Below are 8,473 nucleotides of genomic sequence, written 5' to 3'. Positions count from 1 at the left end.
TTGTCTTGTATATTAATATTTTTCACTGTCAGTAAAAACAACGTCTTAGAAGCAAAGAATTTTTCATTTTGAAGAGGTTAGTTAATCATGCCTTTTTGTTTATCATCTTTCTCTTGTTGACCTGATGTCCGAAATATAATCTTACATCCACATTTCTGCTTAAATAATAATATAGGGCGATTATAAAATCTTTACCTAGTTTCGGAGGTTGATAGAACAGTAACCATGACAGGTATAGTGGAAACGCTTTTATCAGTGGATAGAGTATCTCTCCAACTTTCGTACATACCTTACAGGTGTTTCATATGTCCACCATTGGTGACGTGACAGACGTCAACTCTGCAGTCAAGCTCCTGCTACACCCGTCCCAACATCTGACAGTCGATACTAGTGACTGCATGCATGATTCTCTCTTGCACCTGTGCTAAATCATGTGGAAAAGGGGGACGAACACATGATATTTGACATAATCCGGTAAGAAGAAATCACATTGGATTAGGTCAGGTGACTGTGGGAGCCACAGAAGAAGAGGAGAGTCATCTCGAGAAGCACGAACAATCCAACAACATGGAATTTCAGCATCGAGGTAATGATGGACAGCATGATGAAAATGAGATGGAGCCCCATCTTACTGATAAATGAAGCCCTGGCTATCTGCCTATAATTGTGGCATTAACAACTGTCGAAGTGTGTTCAGGTACATTGGACTGGCAACAGTTGCCTTCACAAAGAAAAATGAGCCATAAGCCTAAACTTTTAAAGAATAAACAGCACAAAACATACTTCAGGGGAATCACGGATGTCTTCCACCACAACACCAGAACTTTTTGTGCTCCAAATGCGTACATTATAACAGTTCACAGTAACAGTCTCTTTAAACTTGTTGTACCATGCACGAATTGTTTTGGTGATATTTCGTACGAAATAGTCGTTTTACCTTCACAACCGATTCACATTTAGCAAATTCTAACATGCAGAAAGCTTTGTTTTCACCAGTGAAAACTATGTTTTCGTTGTGACTGCCTCCAGTGACTAAGTCTACAAGTACCCCATAATGCCTGTTATGAATGCAAACTTGGAGAGATAACTCTATGCACTGATACATATAAGCATTTCCACTATGGTTATTGTTCTATCTACCTCCAGAACCAGGTAAAGACTTTAGAATCGTTCTGTATATCTCGTCTAATTGTCTTTTGAGTGCCTTTGATTTAGTTTCTTACGTCTCCTACAAGAATAGAAAATTACTTCTCAGTTCTCAATTCTTTTGTACACTTATTCCTAGAGAATATACAGAGTGAACCATAAGTAATGTCATTAATTTCAGGGGATTATTCTTTGAGATATTTCAAACGAAATATTTTAATCAATTTTTGCTCGGTTTTGCTTCCTTTTCGAAATAAAAATTGTTTTATATGAAAAGTTTCATAGCGTGTTTTGGGAAAGTCATTGATTTAATTCCCAATATGCTCAGTTAGTTTGAGAGAGCAGTGTATTTTGATAATAAATGATTGAAAGAATTTTAGTTTTGCCCTTAAATGTATAGAAATTTGATCCATATAAATGTAACTTGTTCTGAAAAGGAATTTTAAAATGTTACATTTGTTTGGATCAAATTAGTTTGAGAGAGCAGTGTATTATGATAATAAATTATTGAAAGAATTTTAGTTCTGCCCTATAAATGTGCAGAAATTTGATCCATACAAATGTAACTTGTTCTGAAAAGGAATTTTAAAATGTTACATTTGTTCGAAACTTTTTGTTTCAAATATCTCGAAGAATAACCCCTAAAATTGTCATTACGGTTCACCATGTATACTTCTGCTCCTACAGTGTTTGGAGAGATTTACTCCCATTTTCCTTGCCATCATTTCACTAATGTACTTCCAGTTCCATGTAGGCTAACTAACAACATATACACTCATGGTATCGAAAGGATTTTTTTCTTATTGAATGCACCCTGTATTGACAAAGCCCATAATGTAATTTCTTTGTGGGCAGGGTGACCAGATGGCATAAACCCAGAAAGGAGGACATAGTACCCCAAGATGTAGGACATTATAAAATGAAAGCTAATATAAAAATATTGATTTCATATATTTAATTTCAAATCATATTACATATGAAAACGTGTCCAGGGAAAGTTATCTTTTAAATTGAAAAAATAATTTGTCTTAATGGAAAAATCAGTTTTATAAGCAATTAACATAAATTTACCAGATGTCCTCCTTTCCCGGGGACAGTTCCTGAATTCTTAGTTTTGTCCCCAGTAAAACTCTGCCCCTGGAATATCTCCAGTTTTTAATAAACTTCCCAAATTGTCCCTGTTCTTTTAAACGCGATTTTAGTTTATTCTTGATAAGTCCTTAAGATCAGAGATGCTAATAGTTATTTCATAAAACATTACAATAAAGGATTGGTGCCAGCAAATGACAAACAATATTGTTAATATTTGTTACAGTTCTTAAATAGATGGTGAGAAAATCGTGCTTGTAGTTTTTCTATGCTTTTAACACAGACACTGCATTGCTTCATGCTTATTTCCAATTTAAATGACAAGTTTTAAGTTCGGAAATGGAATTGTTTGTAGAGGCAGTAGCGTGTTGGGTAGGCAGCCATTAGTACACAGCTATTGCCCACGCTAAACAGAACGAGTTTTGTATATTGTAGTCTTTGTATATGTAATGCGAAAAATGTCAGGTCACAGTTGAAAAATGTAGATGTGTTGTACGTGATAATTTGTTGAAAGAATTTGTTTCTTTTAAGCATGGAATTAATGATCATATTGCCTTTTGCTTATTGTGCCAAAATTCTTTCATCATTATCAATGACAGAAGAACTTTTGTTACCAAAAACCTAGCAACATAAAAAATGCTGGGGTCCCTCATAGTTGTTCCTCTAAATTTCCCACTTATTTGAAAAGTGTTGTTCCAGACAAGAATGATATATTAATTGCATCACAAGAAGGTACTTTTGCATTCCATACCATAACACCATCAGAGTTTCAAGTCCATGGACTGTACATGTGACTTAGTGAAGAAGTTCTGTGAATCAAAGTTCGCGAATTCCAGAATGAAAGTTCTGGTTATACCTGGTTATATACCGGTATTCATTATATTAGCTATGAACATGATGTTAATTTCTCAATGTCGAAGTTCGTATAAAAATTGTCCAATCCATTTTGAATGTCATCGGAAACTTTGCCATAACATGTCAGGAATGTTTAACAAAGCTTGCTTCCAGATAAGGAATGTTATAAAATATTCATTCATCAGAAAAATATGTGTGATTTTATGTCAGAACAGTTATACTTTTGTGTTTGAATCTTGTACTAATTTAATTTAATTTAGTAATGAAATAATGTAACAATAGGGCCTAATAATATTATCTAACAAAACAATAGCAGCAGAAACAACAACAACGATATCAGTAATGTAGTGATCATCCTGTGGAGCAATAGGTGTCCCCAGATTTTAGGTAAAAAATCTGGCAACTTTAAATTAATAAGTTGTTTAGTAGACATGGCAACATAAATATTATATTATGTGCTCAACTGTATTTTTCTGATGAACTTATCTTACTTAAACCACCTTGACCTTGTTGACTTACAGTATACTTATAAAATGTTGTGACCAGTTTTGTAATTTGAACAGATTTCTTGAATGTAACAGGAAGACTTTGAAGTCGGCCTGGGTGGCGTAGTCGGTAGAGTGCTGACCTTTTGTGCTTGAGGTTGCGGGTTTGAACCCGGCCCAGGTCGATGGCATTTAAGTGTGCTTAAATGGGACAGGCTCATGTCAGTAGATTTACTGGCATTTAAAAGAACTGCTGCAGGACAAAATTTCAGCTCACTGGCAATACTGATATAACCTCGGTAGTTGTGAGCGTCATTATATAAAATATAATTTACCATTTCTTTTACAGACTTTGAAAGCAGTTCATATCTCATGTAATAATTGGTTCAAGTATTTTGAGAGTAGCAAACATGATTGTCATTCAGAACTGTTTGAAATGTCAGAAATATGTATATTGCTTTGCCAGGGCACCCTCAAAATAATAGTGACTACTTGCTCCTTGAAAGCTGGCTTGCTGAGGATGGGGATTTTACTGTTTAACATGTGGGCCTTTGTGAAGGATATTTTTTATATTAAATAAAGACGCTGTATCTACTACTAGGTGTAATATATTATTTAGTGTCGATGGAATTGGTGACAGCAAGATTGTGTTTGTCGAGATGGTGCCGAGAATTCCAACAGAAAGCTGTTTTGACTTATGAAACTAAAAATAAGAAGCACCTGTGCTTGCATCGTATCTCATGACTTATGAACTCGCGAAAACTAGGATAAAACCCCTAAGTAATAGTGAATCAATTAAGAACTGTGCAATAAAGGTTGCAGAAGCATCCACTGAAAATAAGGTAGTCTAGAAAACAATTCCAGACAGTGTTTCTTTCAAAACAGACTGTTACTAGGAGACTTGAAAACATTAGCAATATTGTGAAATACACTATTTCTGACTGATATTTCTCAATTCCTCTCAAAAAAACCACAAACATTTCGGATACTAGTCTAGTCCGTTACTGATATTTGTTTATGCAATTAAAGAAGATTTTACAATTTTCGAATAGTTGTTAAAAGTGTGCTCTTTACACAGCACAACTAAAGATCTCGATATTTTTAATGCTGAAGAGTGTTGTGGAGGAATTAGGTGGTTTTGAAAAATTGTCTATAGTTACACATGGAACAAAATCAGTGACAGGGACAGAAAGTGGTTTTGTTGGACTGAAGACAATAAAATCACAATACCAGTACCAGTGTGTACAAAATAAATTAAACTGCCCACCATGCCCACCACCTTGGTTACTGTCATGAAAATCACTAATTTGTTCAGAGGGAAATTATAAACAGAAAACTTCTGTCCCTCATGGGGGAAATTAATTCTGCTTATGGGGATCTGCTGGTTAAGTCGTGAAAAGTGTCTGCTACAATGCTTTGAAGCCCATTATGAAATAGTCATATTTCTAAGGGAACATGTTTCGAATTCTGTTGAACTGCAGAATGATCTCGAAAGCATAAAATCTCGACTAAATTTTCGTTAATCGTACCATGCCTCAGAATTCATTCAATTTTACTTTGCATAGAAAGAAATTATAACATTAATGGAACACATTTAAATTTATTCTATTTTTTCTGCTCTCTGGATGAACGTTTTAAGGTGCATCTACACAGTTCAACTTTTCTTTCAACTTTTCTTTCAACTTTTATGCATTCAAGCAATGCATAAAGAATGAACGAAGTGCATTTAATTGCACATGCCTTTTTTCCATTAAAAATGAGAGTACATGCAGCAATTGAAAGCTACCCATCACTGGTGGATACTTGTGCGTATTTCGTTCAACAATAGCATCACAGTCTAGTATATACAGTCACGAAGGTTGAGGTGAGGAGAGTACTAGGAACAATAGACTGTGCCGATACTATACATTGTCTGTGATGAGGCGATAGTAGCGATCCTAGTGGTTAGCAACTATCTATGGATGCATATTCCCTATATATTGAGCTTCGTGACTATATACTAGACTGTGGTAGCATGTAGCGAGCAGCTGATTGTTTTAGGTGGCGTGAATAAACTGAAAATTCTTTTGTTTGGTGATGGTGTACATTTTAATCTGAAAATGGCGGGAAGTACAATTAGCTTCATTGAAAATTATCGCAAATACGAATGCCCATGGAGTGTTCAACCACAATTTTGCGAATCAAGTAGGCCCAAGTATTGGATTGATATTTAATATTTATTAATTAATATATACGTAGTAAAGCTGACGTTTAACATGGCGCACCGTGAAGACAAAATCTGCATGCATCTTAATTGAACGTTTTCAACTTGATTCTTTCAATATTCTCCGCAGATTGCATGCTTAAACGCATGAAAATTGCACCTTTACATCTGTACCTCTTTCTGTCAAGATTATCAGGGGAGAGCCCGGATTCTTCCCTAGTCATTGTTAAACTTACATCGTATTTTGCTAATCAGTTAATCAAAATAGTCTGTTCCTAGCTGTCGTTATTTAGTATTTTGCAAAGTTTTGATAGCGTGACCTTGTTATTGTGTGTCTGCGATAATTCTGTTGAAATTCCGATAATTTTTAGACTACAATTCGATAACTTTATGTTTGAAGGTTGGCAACGCTGGTTCGATTCAAAGTCGTGATTGTTGTTCGCGATATGTTTAAAAATTTGTAGTTTCGGTTAGATCTGATTACGTTTCATAATATGTGTTAGGCCTAAAGCAATTTTGTCATGTTACCCGTGTTTCATTGAAAAACTGAAGTGATTATATGCACTATTGCAATAGTGAAATATGGTACGGTATTTAGTAAGTGCAGTTTTAATTATGGCGGGTCGTAGTAAACGATCTTTCAGCGATTTCTTTCATTCAATCTCTCTTAGCGTATGAAGTCCTAAAGCCATTTCCCGAACATTATCACTGTGATACAGTACAGAAAGCCTTCAGTGGAACTGAAACTTTTCCTGAGACGATAAGTCGCTATAAATCTAAAAGTGAGCTTGCGATATAAACATTAACAGAATTTGATTTTTTTTTTTTTTCAAGAATTTCAATTGGTTTTTCATGAAATATACAAACTAGCTGTTATTACATAGACAATTCCATTTTCTGGTACTTCGTGTGAACGATCATTTTCGTGTATGCGGAGAATAAAAACATACGGTAGATTCCTCCGTAACCGAATGGCAAACGAGCGCTTAGGTAGCCTAGCAATAAATTAATTCTTTTCATCCAAAGGGAATTAACCAAGAACCTCAACATGAACACCGCCGTGGGCAAATCTGATGCTCTCCACAATATACGTAACAATACAAATTCCTACTGTGGTAAGCAACCCTAGAATCTTTTTATGCTGACGTAAAATGAATAAATAAGGTAAAATATTAAGTCCTCCGTATTATATTAATTTGTAAAAGAAAAATAAATATGTTTATAAGTGTATGGACAATTTCCAAACAAGAATAGTTGCCTTATTACAACATTAATACTTCACAATGGCATTTTAACGTAGCCCCACCCTCAAACTAATGTCTCACCCCACCACGGTCCCCTTCCCAAATTAGAAATCTTGGCGTCATTCCTGGTGTTATTATGATACAAGTCCACACCTGTGGAGTAACGGCTAGCGCTTCTGGCCGCGAAACCAGGTGGCCCGGGTTCGATTCCCGGTCGGGACAAGTTAAGGCTGGTTCACAATAAACCGGGAATGGGAACGAGAATGAGAACGGAAATAATGTTAAAATAAATGTATTTAAATGTGATCATTCACAATAGTTAATTGTGAATGCTCACATTTGAATACATTTATTTTAACATTTCCGTTCTCGTTCTCGTCGTTTCCATTCCCGGTTTATTGTGAACCAACCCTTACCTGGTTGAGGTTTTTTCTGGGGTTTTCCCTCAACCCAATGTGAGCAAATGCTAGGTAACTTTCGGTGCTAGACCCCGGACTCATTTCACCGGCATTATCACCTTCATCTCATTCAGACGCTAAATAGCCTACTTAAAAAATATGATACATATATCAATAAGCCACCGGCGTGGCTCAGTCGGTTAAGGCGCTTGCCTGCCGGTCTGAAGTTGCGTTCGGGCGCGGTTTCGATCCCCGCTTGGGCTGATTACCTGGTTGGGTTTTTTCCGAGGTTTTCCCCAACCGTAATGTGAATACAAGGTAATCTCTGGCGAATCCTCGGCCTCATCTCGCCAAATATCATCTCGCTATCACCAATCTCATCGACGCTAAATAACCTAGTAGTTGATACAGCGTCGTTAAATAACCAACTAAAATAAAAATATATCAGTAAAGAGTGAATATTACTTATGTTCCTGCCACTATAGGAACTTGATAAAATATCTTGAAAATACCTTGGATTTATAGTATTGATTAGTAGAAATTGATGTGATCACTGGGAGAGCTGTAAGCCCGCCCTAAATACGTATCTTATATACGAAAGTCGTCGCGAGTGAATGAAGAATACGGCCATATTTATTTAATGCAACAGTGGGTTTCAGTGTCGCCAACATAGTAATAAAACACACCTAATCAAACCTAACCTAACCTGTTACACAATACACACCTAATCTAACCTAACCTGTCACATAATACTACACACATGTAGTAACATTCCTCACATTTAGTATAATTTCGTTTGCATGTATTGCCGGCCCTGTTTCTCGTGTCGGTGTCATCTAGTGGAAGTGAATCGTAATTCGAGAAAGAAAATATGGCGACTTTCATAATAATTACATTTAATTCGTCCAGTGTATATTTTGTGATATATTAAATGTGTTAATGTAATAATAATAGCGCCACATTGGCAGTGACAGAAGTGTGCAATATTCGTTGAGTGGCTGGTAGATACTCTATATTGACTCAATAAAGAATACAATAACAAAATATTGTGGG

The sequence above is a fragment of the Periplaneta americana genome, chromosome 10, assembly GCF_040183065.1.
Source record: "Periplaneta americana isolate PAMFEO1 chromosome 10, P.americana_PAMFEO1_priV1, whole genome shotgun sequence".
Lineage (NCBI taxonomy): Eukaryota > Metazoa > Arthropoda > Insecta > Blattodea > Blattidae > Periplaneta > Periplaneta americana.
This window is presented reverse-complemented; position numbering follows the sequence as displayed.